Source organism: Apteryx rowi, unplaced genomic scaffold (genome assembly GCF_003343035.1).
Source record: "Apteryx rowi isolate R43461 unplaced genomic scaffold, aptRow1 scaffold_11, whole genome shotgun sequence".
Taxonomy (NCBI): domain Eukaryota; kingdom Metazoa; phylum Chordata; class Aves; order Apterygiformes; family Apterygidae; genus Apteryx; species Apteryx rowi.
In genome coordinates, this window is record NW_020447308.1 from 792,715 (window position 1) to 810,483 (window position 17,769).

Below are 17,769 nucleotides of genomic sequence, written 5' to 3' on the forward strand. Positions count from 1 at the left end.
TCATAAACATCTATCTTGTTTGGGTGGGAAGACAGTAGAACATGATACAGAAAGAAGCAAAGCAGACCTCTTTCACTTCTGTTTTATGAATACTCATAGGTGAAAACCACATTGTTTTGGCATTCGCAGATGAAATCTAGGTTGCACTATGTAAGGGTGTGCCACACAATGCAAGTTTGCAATTGGTTTTGTTTTGTTTTTGGAAACATTTTGATACTGGTACCCTTCTCAAACTAGCAACCTTGACAGCATCGCTTGCCTAGATAAACTGCTGCTCCTTCGCAGGTCACTAGATGCTTATGGGGAATATTTAAAAAGCTTTAAATGCAGACTGAAGTTGGTGAACTTGCTGGACTTAATGAGTGAGGGAACACTTGTTGCTCCCCCTCATTCCTTTCCATTCCACTCACATCATGTAATCTCAGACAGCACAAATCACCAGCCGCATAAGATACTGGGAATGCTGCAAAAACCACCATGGAGTTCAGCACGAGAAGTGGGGACCGAACAGCATCTCTAGGCCATGCCTCTAGGGTGTAGCTTTAATTAAGAAAGTTCTAGCTAAATAATTTGTCAGATTGGTTATGTGAAGGAAAAGACTCCATCTGGGATCCTAGAAACAGGACCCATTTTGAATTATAATTCTTCTTATACTGCCTGGATGCAGGAGAAACAATAAATGTCCAGAAGGCAAAAGCCTTCCTAAGATAAAAAGGAGCTGGTGCTCTCTGCTGCTCCTTTGGCACCATGCCTATCAGTATTTGAGAAGAACAAAGCTGAGAGAAAGAGATTCAGCACTGATAAGATGTAGCCACTCTGTCTCTCGAGCACTCACACCCCACAGCCCACTAGAAAAGCATCACTCATACACAAAGCCTTTCGCCTGAGAGGGAGACAGAGACAGATAGGGAATGAGAGGCCAAGCCTGTGACATTTGGATAAGATGAGTCTGTCTTGTTAAGGGAAGAACTGGAGAAACAAGCAGAGAGAAAAAATTTAAGCTGCTATCTTTCGTTACAGATTTTGAGGGGCAGCGAATAGAGCAATTCACAAGAAAAGAAGAGGGGACTCTTCTGTCTCGGAGAGACCCACCTAGAACTTGCAATGGGAATTCCCAGATCTACCCACTCTTAGATATTCCCGCTGGCTTGGAGCCAAAGAGCCCTCTCTTTTCAGGAAGTTTCTCTTCCCCAGTTTTTTGTGTCTGTACATATTAAAACATCTCAAATAAGAAATATTTTAAGTGCTGACAAACTGGAAAGAATTCAAAGAAGAGCAAGGAGAAATGAATTATGAGCACTGGAGGGGCTGACTCGCAAGGAAAGATTAGAAGAACTAAATATGTCTAGCTTGGCAGAGAGATGACTAAGCGGGGCGGGGGGAGAAGTGATAAATGTCTACAAATATTTGAAAGGCGTATACACCGAGGAGGCAGAGAGATTCTGCAGTGTGAGCCATACCAGGTGGTGGGATTAGGAGCAAAGGGATGGAATCAGAAAAGGAAAAAGAATAAAAACAAAACAACAAAAAACTCACAAAGCAAAAATTCAAGTGAAGACTAGACAAACAAAAATCTCTATGAAAGGGATATATATTCACATACCCCAAACTGGGGATGAGAAGATTCTCTCAGAGGTAGAAAACTCAGTATGAGAGACATATGGGAGGGCTCAGTTAGCACTTTGATGCATGCAGAACTAAGGGAAAGAGTTCTGCCTCAAGGCTGGGAGACCAACGGGAGCCTCAGCGGACAACAGGTGTCCTACAAAGACTGTCGATGAGAGACCTTCAGACAGGAAGTGAAGGTAGTTGTTGCATACAATTGAAATCACAGGGGAAAGGTTGATTTGGGATAATTTAATGACCCTGAATTTGGTAGAGATGCAGGACCTTCTATCCTAACCAGATATCCTCCAGCCAGATGGTCCCCAAGAAACAGAAGGCTTTGGGTTCATCAAGCATTTAAAAAGATGGTTGTGGAAAGTCTGCAAGATAAAGAGGGAAGACACAAAAGCATTATATTCCCTTATCATACTGAGAAATTTAAGCATGGTGAATGAAAGGAGGCAGAAAGGGGAGAATGTGGTTTATCTGACTGAGCATCTGATACAGAGCACACTGGTGCTCTCTTCAGCGCCTTGAAAAAAATGTATGTCAACTTTTCATTCAGGGAAAAAACCATCTTTCCTTCCACTTTCAAGCAGGGAAGACACCAGCCACTGGTAAAGATATCCCCCCAGTAGATCAGTTCAAGCCCGCTTCTGCTCCACGACAGAATGTCCATCTGTAAAAAAATGGAAAGAGGAGGCCACCCAGAGGCATGGCATGCAATTGAATTTCATATTCTAGACCTAGTTCAGCGGATTCCAGTCAGGACACAGATCTCCATCACTTTAGAGGCACGGATGAACAGTGCCTCTTCCTGCCAATTCATGAAGGGCAGCCTTTTATTTTTTATCTTCCTGGAACTGTGTCACTCAGACCCCTGTCCACAGCACTTACTGTTTTGCCTGAGAAAGTGGAATGGGTCCAAGGTAATGCAATAAAGTGCATTGAGTCCTTCCCGGAGGGATGCATCTCCCTTGTGCAGTCACATGTCAAACAGGCAAAAGAAACTCCCACAAGCCTGGATACAGAAAGCACACCAAGGTCCTTCTCTTTAATCTGGATTTGATTCAAAGTTTGATGGCAAGCAGCAGTCTCAGCTTGTGTTTTCAGGTGCTCCACGTCCCAAGTACCGGACTGCAAGGGTAAAGTCCCATGCCTCTACCAGGGAACTCTCTGCAAACTGCATGAAGCTACTCTGCTTGGAGAGCGGAGCTTAATCTATTAACATTGTATTCTTGCTGCACTTGACAAAATGAGGTGGCATGGGAGAAAGCAAGAAGAGAGAAGATATACAGCAAAGGTAAGATTTCATGCTGACAACTATATATTCCTCTAACATCCGACTGAAGCAAGGATGCAAATGGGTCATGGCAGCTTGTGTGGTGGATCAGTCAAACTGGCCAACAGTACTATGCAAAAAGACACTTTCCTCTGTCACTGCAGAAAATTAGCACATTGTGAAGCATGGCCTTTCAGGTTTTGAACAGCAGCACTAAGAACCTCAGCACAGTGGGACCATCCCCATTTTAGCTCAAGTAGAGCAGAGAAAGGGAGAACTTCATTTTTGAGGAATGGAGGTGGCAAGGGCAGAGAGGAGGCTTTCCACGATTTCCAATATAACAGACACTGAAATTCAAACCTAAAGCCAGCCATTGCTTCCAGTAGGCCAAATCTCTGAATAAAAGAGGCTCTTAATAAAATAATTCCAACCAGAAATAACACTGGGGAGCCATCATGAGGTCCTCCCACCGCAAGAGGGTTGGCTGCCTAACAAATAGATTCTTATCATCTGTAAGAACCAAGTCCCAGAGCTCCTTGTTTATGAGTCAGTCCTAGGACAGAGCAGCTGGGATGGCCTTTACATGTGGAAATAAGCATGAGACAATCCAAGGCAAACACAGGGAAAGAGATGATAACAAATACGCTTTTCTCTCTGCTCTTCCTAAGCACATGATCTTCCTGCTAATAGAAAGAATGAGAGATCTCAGAGGAGCTATTATGCAGCTCCTACTCTTCTTACACTGGATGAAACATAATGACATGCCTAGGTCTGAATTGTGGTACTGGGTAAAATAAGCAGCGAGTCTGCTATACAGGCAGGAGGGTTTTTGACTCATTAGGAAAAGCAGCAGCTACTGTTCAAGACTCAGCTGAGCCACTTTCCAGGTAAAGTCTTAGGACTCCTGGCAGTGCAAGAGTAATGGAAGAGATGGGCTCATCCTCATGAAACAACACAGATTCCAGAGTCCCAGCATGGCTGCAGGGAGTATAGTGCTGTTGCAGCTCTTTTTATTAATTAACCAGATGTTTAACTTCAGCATCCTGGCTAAAATCCAGTGTGGAGAATTATATTTCCTTTCTCTACCTTAGACTTAACTCAATAGCTTCAGCGAGAGACAATATCCTTTCTTGCCATACTCCTAGCGTAGTTACTGCAGAGCAGGTGCAGTGTTTCACCCCAGAGCAAGCTGCATTTCAACAGCAGGTGAGAAACCACTCTTCAGTCTGCCTGACCCAAAGCCTCATGGACCCTACTGTGTAAACATAAGGCGCTATTATCTCTACTCTCCACATGGAATCACTTTATGGAATTTATTATTATTATTTGGAGCTCAAATTGAATCCCTCTGGCCATGTTCGAACACTTAGCCTGCTTAGGAAATGCAGGAAGCAGCTAAAGTGGTGAAGAGGTAAAGATTTATGACAGACGGAAAAGAAGTTTTCTTTTCTAGCAACAAACTTCACATTCCTAATGCATTTCTGCTGTTCTTGCTACTCTCTACCAAACATCTAACAGTCTTAGAGACTAACACTAACCATGCTACAAGCTGTTTCTTTAAATCCTATTTTATCATAGTTTATAGCCAGCTGGTTAGCTTCCCTGTGTGGTATTTTCCCCACTTTCTTTTAGCCCCTAAGAGCATCTGTAATTGCCTATACCACAACCAGCATCATCACCTCCTGTTTCTTCCCCCCAGCATCATTTCAGTTCTCCTTAACCTTGACTTCCTCTTTTATGCCTTCCTGGGGAGCCCCTACCCTTTCCAATATCCATTCAAATCATCACATTAGTGAGGCAGGTTGACGACTGCTTTCACCTGTCTCCTAGGCAGGTTTGCAGCCTTATTCCCCCCCCCCCCCGCTTTAACAACACCTATCTCTGCAAGATCTTTACAAATGTATTTCTTCCCCTGATAAAAATGGTATCAGGTGAGGATTTAAAGGGAGGAAAATAGCAGTGACAATGAGGAGTCCCTCTGAAATTGTTGTTCTGCAAGCTCTAAATGGCTTTGTAACGGCATGAAATGCCTCCTGATTATTTCCAAGCTGAGGCTCAGGAAGGTCCTAAGGGTGGACAGGAGACGGGAAGGCACAAAAGTCAGCAGCTGAACATGAGCATTGCTGAGAGCACAGAGGTAGGGAATACATAAAAGCCTGCAGGAAGGAGTGGGCTGTGGCAGCAGAGTGTGGGGCACAGCATGAGGACATAGTTTAGTTATGAAATGGTCTGGCCCCTGCCATCCTCCTAGTGATGCTAGAGCAGCCCAGGCAGCAGAGTTACAAGGGAAGCTCAAGACTCTGTTTTTTTCCCTACGGACTAAATATTTTCAGCTATTCCCTATGACAGGAGGGCAGTCTCTTTAGTAAGGCTCCTTATGGAACATTTTGCAGCAAAGGTTTCAAATAGGACTTTGCAATTTCCCTCCAAACTGTCACTCATCTTTCTACCTCACAGTGACTGGTCCCTTCGGATCTTCCTCTTCTAAAATAAATGGGGCTGACCCACATTCCCAGACTCAGATACCCCTGAGAGAGCAGGCGGGCAAGACCTGGATGGATGCTGACTGTGCCGCTTGCGCCCATCTCTACAGCTAGCAGCGCCTGCTTGCAGGAAGGAGCGCTGCTAACCCAAGCCTCACGCTGTGTTCCCATGGCAACCAAAGTGTCACGTTCATCATCATCTTGTACCCGGGAGAAAAAGATACAGGTCCRAATCAATTCCTGAAGAAAAATCCAGGGGTCCCAAAGGGCTTTGCTGAGGCAAAGTTTTAACATCATTGCTCACACCATTCACCCCTGAGCTGCTGGGAACTGCAACACCCCAGCTCCGTGAAGGCACATACATTTGAACAGGAGGCTGCCTGGGATTAAAATTTGTTCAGTCAGACGCATACAGTTCATGTMGCATCTACTTTGTCTCACTTTGAAGCTGAGGACACATGATCAAGTTACCATGGCTGGAGAAGTTACCAGATGTTAGCAAAAGAGGTTTCAGCTTCACCCGTCCTACCTCACATTTGACACAACCTAGGGATAAGGGCTGTTATCAGTTATCCCTGCTCAGTGGCACATGGTGACTTGTTAAACCACAGGAATTTGATAATACAGCTGAATTTGGAGTTGTCCTGCCCGAGGCAGCAGAGAGCTCTGTGTGCACCAAGTCTTCTCCTGGACTCAGTGAGCTCCCAGAGCCTCACTGCCCCACGCTATTCTCTGTTGATATCGTTGTCCCACAAACCAGATCCAGCTGGGCACCAACATTTCCATTAGCAGGAATCTGTACAATCTTCTCCACGGTGACTACACAGCAACAATTAAAGCATTTCCATGCAGATTTGTATATGGGGGAGCTCACCTTTCATTTCTGAGACAAACATGCTACAAAATGGAGTCTGGAGACTCATCTCTGGTCACTTTTGGAGCTCTCTGATGTGTTCTTGCTGGAGGCTCAGAAGATCTAAGGGTGGAGGATTCATTTCAATCTTTTTTTAATCATCTCTCCCAAGTAGTYGCCTTTGCTATAGAGGAAAAATGTAGGGAGCAACTTCCAGCCTGAGGAACAGGGAGAGTTTTAAAATAATGCTTAGGAGAAAAGTGTCTGCCTGCAAATGAGGATCATGCCTGTTCTTGAGAGGAAAAGGGGATGGGAAATGGGGAGAGGAATGACAGCATTATACAAAGAGGCCTGGATAAGGCAGAAATAAGTGATTTCAATACTCCACAGTGCCACATCCCCACACTGAAGCATGACTCCAGCAAGCTGCAATACTTAGACAATCTGATATCATTAAGTTGTCTTATAAGCCAGTGAAAATCAAGGAGAAAATATCCTTTGACAGATAAAAGCCACTCAGGGGTGGGGGGATATCTAAAGGACCCCAAAATTAAAAACATTTGTGATGTTGCTATTAATCCTCAGGGGTTTGTTTTTTTTTCATCCCTGAGAAGTTTAGCTGGCCCAAAAGTGCAATGCTTAAGTTTGATTTACACCTGTAACTGGGACAAGCACCTTAGCTAAGAGACTGCCCATATCTAGAGCAATCTCTTCCTCCCTAAAGGCCAGACAGAAACTTCATGCAGATGGTCTTCATGAGAGAGATAAATAGATGCTGCTAATAGGCATTCACATGCACTTTTTTGGAAAAAGAAGCTAGAGATTAAGGATGACAAAGATCCATCTTCTCCACAAGGAACTTTAACTATCCCAGCTGAAAAGAGGATAAGGCTTTTGGATCATGTTTTAAAAGKTAGGTAGGTGCTGCCTCTCATTAGCTTTGATAGGAGGCAGATGGCTCCATGGAGGTAATGAAATTTTTGACGTCTACATGAAATCTGGGCCTGTGTCATCTACAGAGGACAGCCTAGAGGAAAGTGCTCAATACTGTCCAATGGACAAAGTCCTGGACTTTTATCCAGGGGAGATGAGTTTTCTCCTAGTTCCCCAATTGATTTGTAGCATCACCTTGCTCAAGTCACTCAGACATTTTACATCTTTGCTCCATCTTCAGGAAGCCCTCTACAAGCAAGAGATGAATGTCCCAGTCATGTTTCCACTGTCGACACCACAGCTCTGAGAAGAGGAGAGAGATATGAGTTTTAAAACTTACTATTTCTTTCTTGACTAATCCAAGCTAGCAATCAGCTGTGACATTTAATACAGATGGAAATACTTGAAGGTCCATTAAGCTTCAGTCTAGTGTCCTGTTATTTCACTCATAGACTGGAAAACAGAAAAGTAACTTCAAGGTTAGGTGACGCAGAGGAGTCCATCAGCTTATAAAGGCCTGAGATCACAAATAAAATAGTTCTGGATAGTCTTAATTAAACACAACGGTGTGTTCATTCACACTTTGCTGAGTGGCATTTCYGTAGAGGAGACCAAGCATTCTGGCAAGGTGAGTAACTGTACAGTTTTCTCCTCTTCCCCTCTGGAGTGGCCAATTGGGGGTCAAGGCAGCTAATGAGAGAGATGTGCTGCCTCTTTGCTTGCTCCCGCGACTGGCTGCCCATTTAGAGGCTGCCAGGTAGCTGGAGTGTGCCAGGCAGGTTTTTGCAAGCATGTGAAAATTAACAAATCTCACTCTGAGCTGGAAAGGGCAGATAATTGAGAGAATTAAAAAAAAAAAGGGGGAAGAAAAAAAAAGGAAGAAAGACCAGGGAGATGAGCCAAAAGGAAACACTTCAAAGGCCCGTAGCCTGCAGCCCTCATTAATGACAACAACAAAAAGAAGATGGTGCCCTTACATTTTAATCAAAGGCAATTATTTTTTTGAAAAGGTATTATCACTCTGGAGTGCAGGAGCAGGCCTGGCTCTGGCCTCCTACCCACTGAGGCATCAGCATGGCCAGCTAGCAAACAAAAGCGAGGCCTTCCTAGGTCCTCTTCACTCTGCACCGCCTGTGAAAGGCAGTGAAAAGAAAGGATGAGAGAGCATGTGCTTCAAGAGAAATGCCTCCGGGGGAGAAGACTGAAAGCTACAGGAAACCAAAGAATTAGAAACATGACTGCAATCTAAATCCCAACTTTCTCTTCCTGGCCTCCGTTTGACGTTACACGTAGGATGTCAACTTGAAACCCAAAGCCAACTGAACCAGCCCTAGGCAACACCAGGTAGGTRATCACACAGCGCTGGGGCAGAGTCACAGGAGTGGCACAAGTGACAAGAGATATATAGATATATGCGYATGTGGGTGTGACAGCAAGGCTAGAGGGGGTAAGCGAAAGGTGAGTAAAGCAGGTAGTCACTGGCATGAAAGAAAGAGTAGGATAGCACATGTRCTGATCAGTGATGGGTGAACAGTCAGTCTTTGATTTACTTTAATGGACAAGTCAAGAGTACACTCCATCTCATAAGTTTATGTCAATGGATGGTAGTTTTGAGGATAGTGGGAACTCTGCAGAAGTATAAGAAAGGTTCTTGACTCTAATCTCCTCCCTCTTCTCTTCCGTTCAGTGAAGGAAGTAGTTCTTGTCCCCACTGCTGAGGTAGGATCAAATGCACACTTGCAGCCAGGGGGCCAAGTGGTCTGCACAAGAAGACTAGGTGGTTACGTGTTCCCCTGGAATCTGAGTGTTGGGATCTTTGTTCCCCCATGGTGCTTTTGGGGAGGAAGGAAGGAAGGAAGGAGAGGGGAGAGGAGCAGAAGCTCAACTCTGCTTTGATTTTTTCTGGCAATAAATGAGGCAGGACTCCAGTGAGCTGAGCTGAACTTGAGCAGCAGAAAATCTCAGTGAGGAAGATCAGAATAGGGCTCAGTGTGTCACACAGTGAAAAAATTCTCCTCAGGAAATGCCATGTAATTGTTTCAATTTCTTTAAGAGAAGAGAAAATGAAAAAAGGGAAAGACTTTACAGAGGCAAAGTCTCAAAAAAAAAAGAATTATTATTTATGAAACACTGACTTGTTTACATATGAGGAAGAAAAAAGAGAGTGTATTTATTTTGTAGACAGGAGTTGAAATTTTGCATAGGTTTTTCAAGGCAGTTCTGTGTGCAGCAAGAGCCTATGGCTCTGCAAAGTGTCCATAATGACTTCAGGAGCCCAGAAAAATGGAGGGCGGAAGCAGCTGGATATGGAATAAATCTGTGAACCCACTAAGGCCTGTGTTTAGGGAGCAAGGCAATCAGGAGACATCATAATTGGGCAGAAGAGTCATAACTTGGGGAAAAAATAGTTGAGTGGCTGTTTCAAAATGAGGTACGCTCCCGCAGGCAGTAAGATCCAGAAAACAGCTTGCATAARTAGAAATCCTATTTCTAATATACATAAGAAACTATTAGTCTATTTTACTTAAAAACTTCCAAGAAAGTATGCAACTCAAAAACACTAATGCAGAACAACAGGGAGGATTTCAGATGTATTGACTACACAAGGTGGTCGGGACTTTTAAAAACATCTAGAGATTTTTGATAACAAACAACTGCAAGATTACTGGAGTGTGGACACTTTCCATAAACAAAACTCTTGGACTGTTGCAATTTTAAGTAGTTAGGAAAAGCCAGTTTTCTGGAAACATCTCTTCTTGCTCCAAAATCTTTAGGTCTCACTGAGTAGAAAGGGCCAGTCTAATGTTGTACAAAGTCAGAGAAAAATGGGCACCATATTCTCCCCAGATTTGTATCGAGGAAAGTAAAATTTCTAGCTTGGAACAAAATATTCTTTTGCACCCCAAATCCTATTTTTGCTAAATTTCCCAGGAAGTCTGTTAACGATCTCTTGCTCCTCACGTCCTCATTGAGCCAGATATATTTTTGCTCTGTGTGTAGGCACACACAAAGAAGAAAATATTCCAGAGGTGCTAGCTGCTGAAAATATTTAGGAGTTTAGCAACGTGTGTTAGCGTACTAGCCACATAGGATTTACTCTGCGAGGTCAAGCTGTTTCATTTAACTTTCAACAGTGACAAAACTGATGAAGAAATACTGTGCCTGAAAACTTCTCTGCCTTTCAGTTTTAACAACTGGCAGAATGAAGCTATTGCCTCTTCTTGCAAACTTGACTTCTCTAGTATCCTCAGACCATCAGGGCTACAACAGCTTTATACCAAGGGCTTGATACTTCCGAAAAGGTGCCAAGGCAGCTGTGCAATGTTGCACAGGAGAATGATTTCTTTCCTGATCCCTGCAGGTGTTTAACCAAGCCGCACCTCTGAGCCACTGACGGTTTGTTCACAGCTAGCTATGCTACGAAGAATTCAGTGACCTTCAGGATATTAATAGATCCAAAGTGTCTTTGTTCTTGGGGAGCAAGCAGGGGACTCTTCACCATTCATGAACTGCAATTATTCTCCCACTCAGCAGAAAGGACTTTGTGGGCCAGAGCCTACGACAATTACCAGGGCATGAGCGGTGTCATTTCTAACTGGGCCAGACAGGAGCGAGTGTCCTGGTGTGCCGCTGTCTCGCTCTCTCTGTCTCCGTGTCTCTGTGTGATGCTCAGCCAGCCGAGCGCTTCCCATCCATGGCGTGGGGTTGCCAAGCAACATTTGTAGTGTCCCTCAGTGGGCAGCCGGGTACTGCTCTGTGACAGCTGAGACTTTGAAGATAAGTGTTTGTTGTAAAGAATGGAATAACTTTCCCTCTCTCTTTTTCCCTCCTCTCTTCCTACTTGATGAGGTGAAAAATGAATCATTCTGAATATGACAGATCAAATCCTGCATTCAGTTGCTCTGGGGTAAATCTCATTGAAAATTGTCTTCRGGGAATAAATTCACTGCTAGATGCCAAGGACTGGATATGCATATTCGGCACACACATCCAGAATCCAGCTAATGTTCCTGCACCACGCACATTAGAGGAAGCAGCCAGAACTGGTCAAATCATAAATAAAATTATTGGCAAATAATTTATTCAACCATAGTCATGAAAGAATAAATGTTATCCATTATTCTCTCAAATATGACTCAACCAATTCCTGGAAATAACATAGCTAAAGCCTCTAGCTCTGAGCTGCAAACCCTAAGATTTAAATTCTTATTTAATTCTACAGCTCTTTCCCTCTTGTTATTATGTTCAACAGTGTGCTGCTGCTGTTCGTGTGCCAATGATACAAGGTTATAAGGCTTACACAGTTCAAAATGTTCTCTCCGCATCAGTAAAGCTAAAAAGTACAAAGCAGCTCTTACAACCGAGAGCAGGCAGGCCATCTGGCGCGGTGGCTGCAGTGTGCGCTCCCTGCACACTGGGCTCTTGGCATCTACCTGCGTGCCAGCCACCAGGGAGACTCTACGTTGTGATCCCGGGCTCCTTTTGGATGCCCCTCCACCCCAAATCACCAGTACTGACTATGTTCGGCTCTGGAGGAGCAGGGTGGGGTTACAGGTCCGGGTGGGAAAGCTCTGAAGCAGAACCATGCACAGGAGAGGCTAGAGATGACGCTGGCACGTGTTGAGGTGTGTTGGCAGAAACAGAGGTGTGTGAGGGGATAAAATACATGAAAAAATAAGGGTATTCTCTATGGTATAATCCCAGCTGTTTAAGCAAAATAATGCCCTACAAGTGTGACTTTGGATACCATTTTGGGGTGGGATTAAAGCTAGCTGTCCAGTCTAAGCTGCTTTTCTAGCTTCCCTCAATAGTTAATGGAGGAAGAGAAGTATCTCAGCAAAGGATCCTTTCCATGAATCTTAGATACTTTTCCTTGGGAGGGGATGTAGACCCTCTCTATACTGACTTGCTCTATATAGAATAATTTAGACTAGATACTTAAATTTCAGAAGGCTAAACTTAGTGGAGACAAACCCCAGCCTTTATGATTTATTTTTCAACCAATGTACACCTATCTTAACAGTGGTTTCATACACGCTATATTTCCTTAGTTCCTTACAAAAATGTCATGTGAAACGGTACTGAAAGCCTTCCTAAAGTAAAAACATACGTTACTTCTGCCTTATCCTCTAAGCCATATAGCCAGTAAAGGAAGGAAATTAAATCACCTTGACAAATCCATGTTGACTGTCTTTTGCCACTCTCTTATCCTACAGCTGCTAATGAATTGATTGTTTCATAATTTGTTGAGGTTTCTCTCCAGGCATTTGGCTTAGGTGGCTGATCCAAAATTTCCTGGGTCCTCCTTTCCCCCCTCTTCACAAACAAATACCCTATTTGCCCTTCTCTAGCCTGCAGAACCTTCTCAGTATGAAATAAGCTCTTGAAGTCCATTCCTAACTGTTCAAAGATTGCTTTGGCTGGCATATCTGAAGGGGAATTCCCTCAGGTCCAACAATTTGAATTCACTTACTCAGTGTAAGTATTCTTTAATTTGCACCCCTTTGTTCTGGCCTAGTCCCATCCCTGCTTCAGTATGACTTCTGTTATGTATCTAGTAGCAACTGTTTTGGTGATAAGTGAATTTAAAAAGGTAATGACTATTCCAACCCTCTGCACGACCTCTTATGTGTTTTACTTTCGTGGTACATAATGCATGCTTTCATTCCTTTTAACACACAGGATTTCTTTCTCTAGCATTGTATGTTCCCAGCCACATATAAGTCATTCTGGGCCAAGACTTTTCTGATTTCATCCACACATGCTTTGGTCTCATTCTGCTCTATTCCTCATCATGTTGTTTTGCTTCAACTTTTTAAGCAATTCTTTCATTTTTAAGGCATTAATGAGTTCCTCACACACCTTTAGTGGTATTACATTTCCTCTGTTCTTCTCCTTGCCTTAGGACATCTTGTAGCTCTGCTCTAGTCTCTAACAGTCAGTGCTTGTTGGCCTGATTCTTCTTTCCTTGACCCAACCTATCAATTCCCTAATGCTTCACAGTCAATTAATCCTTATTCTGCTGTTTCTACTTTTTCTTTTCCATACGTCTGGGAAGCTGATTAACTCATAGCTTGGTACATGTACTAAGGTTTTAAATTTTTCCTGTTTAGCCCTTATACTCCTAGCATTTGTGCAGAGACACTTCAGATGTTTAGCAGGCAGCTCCATTACTCTCCCAAGCCTCTCTTCTTCACCACTATTAAATCTCCAATTTTCTCAGCTCTCTGACCAGCACGCTGCCTCATTCTTGGAAGACCATCCTGTTGTCAAAGAATCCAAAGCCTTTCTGCCTGCCCTGTGTGCTCACCTCAAAGACTTGCCTGCCCCATCTGTGCCACCTTCTGCATAGACCAAAGGAAACACAATTGCCCTGGAAAGGAGTTAGCAATGATCACAGCGATGGACGGTATTTTTCTGTTTCAGTGATGGCAGATACATGGCGGAAGCTCCTTGGGGTAAGGASAGCATTTGAATGACCATGCTCAGAAGTAACATCAGGAAGTAATTCCTTCCTATCTGCCTTCTCAGAGGATTTCAGATTGTGTCATAAATTCTGGTGATTTAAGCCACATTGTGACCCCTTTCACCAGTAACCAATATTAATAACTCCATTTCATAGATGGGGAAACAGGCATAGAAAGGCTAAATAACTTTTCATGGAATTTTTTTGGCAAAGCCAAGAAACTATTGCATATCTGTACTTGAACTGCCAAGGCATACACTGAAAACCATTCACGCAGACTTCAGTCAGGCATTTAGAAGCAAGGAGGTGAGAAACAGGGTTATGACTGCAATTACATCAGCTGGTGAGGACTCAGCAGAACCCAGCCCTTGGTGTCCAGAGCTCAGTTAGCCAAAGGTAGTGGTCATTTATTGGGACTGGAGTTATTGCCAGGGCATCCAATGCATGGTTGTTTTTTAGTAGTAGATTTGTCTTCCTCTCTTGCTGGTCTCTGCATGGGCTACAAGCAGCTTAATCAGAGGCTAAGAAAGCTCACAATGCCAGTAGCTGCCTTGCCATCTTGCTAGAGGTCCTCACAGAGCAGGACACTTTCTGCCTCCTCCTTCCTCTACACTCCCTCCTGCTCACCTCCTTCATTTCTCTCCCTTCCACTTTTTAAAAGTGCAATAAAAGAAGCAGAGCAAAGAAGAAGAAGAGCAAAGAAAAAACAAGGAAAATAGCCACAAACTGCTGCATTGACAAATATGTGCCATGGATCTTCCAGAACCTGTCTAAGAATGTGAGTCCCTAGAGAGGGAACCTAAGGCCAGCAATGATAYAGGCTTAACCATCATGAAAAGCACTCTCAAAATACAGCACTGAACACACAATACGGCGCTGAGGATACAGACTTGGCTGCCGTTTATGGAGTGGGGAATACAGTGGCAGATTTATTCTGCAGTAGAGAGGGTTGTTTCTTGGTAGTGTTAATACTGACACGCTATCGGGGGACGGAAGAGCAAATACAAATAGGAACAATTCTCCCATTTCTCTGCCTGTCTCCTCCAAGTGCCCCCTACTCCTATTCCTCTCTGTTCTCTTCATCCTTTTCCCTACACTGCGTACCCTCCTTCCTCTCTTCTGACTTCTTATCCCCCCCTTTAATTTAGCCTTCTCTTTCACCTTTTCCTGCTGCAATTACTTGGACTGAGTTTCTAGTTATCCAAGCTTTCGCATGTTATCTTCAGATGGAGACTTTTGCCTCTCAGCTCAGCTGGGTCCCCTGCCTGGATAACCATACGACAGCTGTCAAACATAGGGTTAGCCTGCTCTCCCTGAAATCAGTGTGAAAATTTCCRCTGTACTCACTGGTGTGAAGACCAGGCCATGGGATAGGCTAGGCTGATTAACAACTAGCTAGGAGAGACTTTTTAAATTATCCATCACTGTTAAAAGAGGAACAGCCTAACAAACCATCACCATTACTGTACATCATTGAAGTGGAGAGTAGTGATGACAACAACTACACTCCTTCACAAAGAGTAATTCCATCTGACTTCTCAACTGGCAGTAGCTGAGATCAGTATAGTACAAACACTTAGTTCATTTTACATCCCTGTTTCTTCACCTCCCTGTCTCCCCAGAACACACACCTACTGCCACTTGCACCCTGCTGTTTCTACTGTGAGGAATTGAAGCCCTGCTCCTATGTCACGTAGGAACTGAGGCTGGGAGCTGAGACTACATGACTTGGCCAAGTGCACATAGGGAATCTGTGGCAGAGCAGGAAATACAATCTGAGTGTCCTGAACTGGCTGCCAAGCAGTCGCCCACTCATACTTTCTGTCTCTGACAGACAGGGGCAATGGTCTTGTTCAAGGACAAATAAGACAGCAGAGATCTCTAACACCTGCCTCTCCGCTCTTTTGCAGGAGGGAGAAGGCAGCAGAGAAGAGGGTCTGCTGTCTTCCTCTCCCTAATCTGCTTCCTGCTTGCTTCAAAAACAATCCAGTGTATGGTTGTTTATTATTATTATAACRGTTATTTTCCAGAGTGCTGTAAAACCAGGGGACAGAGCAGCCTGACAGCCTCATAACAAACAGCAGATAAAACTAATTAGATTTTGTCCTTCCTTTAGTTTGCTGACTTGATTCTTTTTATTTTTATTGTTTAATTATTTATTTTTAGCCCAAAGGTTTACACACACATGTATTTCACCAGGCACTGGCAAGGCATCCATAGGATCGCCTCCGATGGGAAATGGCTATTGTGGCCCAGCAGGCCTGGTGAGCTGTCAAGAGGCGGAGGAGACAGAGGGTGCAGTGTGAGCACTGCTCAGCGCCGCATCTTCTACCCATGTCATGTAAACCGTGGAGGAGGGGAGGAAGGAGAGCGGGGCTATTCACAGCCGCTAAGAGAGTCAGTGAGACAAAAGGCATCAGTAAAAAAAGTTAATGTGCCTGGCAGGAAACCAGAATTGCTTTAGCAGTGAGGACTATCCAAGTGCCTCTAGGACACTCTCTCTACTGGCCATTAGGGAAATATTTGGCTTGCATCTAAACCTGACAGCCTTGCTGACTCTTGAGGAATGACAACAGTGGGGAGCAGGGAGACTTCCCTCTCCTCCCTCCCTTTCTCCATCAGCTGTTTCCAAATTTGGGGGGATTAGTTAGTGAAAGCAAGAAAAGGCACTGGCCTCCCTGCTCAGCACTTAGTGGGCTGAAGTGAGGTGATGTGTCTCTGTGCAGGGGACAACRGCTCCATTCACTAGGGAAATACCAAACCAGAATTACAACTGTGCAAGAATAAACAAGGCTGGAGTTAATCTAAAGTTGTTTTACACTCTGTTTTATTAAAGTCAATGCACTTCCGTTCTTCTGTGCAGAGCCTAGTTCTGCTTAATTACCATGACTCAGGGAGAATTTTAATAACAGGGAGAGAGCAGGGCGCAATGGAGGCCCTCGCCTGACCTCTAGAGGCCTGTCAAAAGAAGAAGAGCATTTGCTTCCTGCAGAAGCTCTTAGAAGAAATGAAGTCAACAAAACTGCTTCTGCTCTAGGTTTCTATGTGCCATTCCCTGCTGGTTGATCACCCAACCCTCTCACTACACTTTCTCACCTCCTACCTTATCAGTAACAGGCCACTTACCTTGGGGTGGTGGGTTCGCCTTGCTGTCACCTCCGACAACTTCTTCACTGCTTGCTGACAATTTGTTTGGCAGAAACCAGGGAAGGTGCCAGGGAGAATCCTTGACCAGTCTTTTCATATTGCACAGCAGCATTTGTGCAGGAGTAGTTGCTAGGCATGGACACTTTGGTCCCAGCTTGTCCGCTGTGCTCCAATCCTGGATGTTGATAGCACACCAAGTGCCTTTGCCAGCTCTCTCTCTACCTCCTGCACCTCCAAACACAGGGATCTGAGCAACAGTGGCTACTACCCCTAAACATTTGGCTCCACACCTGCACGGAGTCTGCACTTCCTACATTTACTAGGGCAACTCTCTCGCAGTCTGTAGATTCAATAAATTACAACTAGGGCAGAATTTGTCCATCAAACTGAATTCTTCATAGTATAAGAACTTCATAATGAAACAGCTAAAAGGCTGAGACTAGCCCATAGTATTTACAGTCAAATTATAGGTGTCTCATTAAGAAAAAAGCTGATTTAAGAAGATTTATTTTCCTTTCTGATAGGAAGATGTACATCAGCAAGCCTTGGTGGGCATCATTCAGCTATTCCGCTCTGGCAGGGCATTGGTACTCAATGCAGAGAGGGTGGAAAGCGCAGGGCGCTGTAGGTGTACGTGCACATCTACACTTACATACATGTACAGTAGTATTTTCTGCACTGTGTGCTGGGGCTGTGCTGAATCCAGAAGATCCTACAGAATGGCCTGTGCATGCTGCAGACAGGGTCTAGCCGAGTGAGAGTGTTTTGTCATGCATACAAATGCTGGATTTTGAAGTTAACTATGCACATATATCGTTTTTTATTAATAAGCTTTCAAGCAATGTTATACAAACTATCATAATGGGAACACCTGTTTTACTTCTTCCATGTCCATTTCTGTGAGCCATCCTTCCATGAAAACTCAGTATTATGTGCAACAAGCTCCACACCAAAGCCAACAGAACAGGACATCTGTACAGAGAACACACACCATACCTAA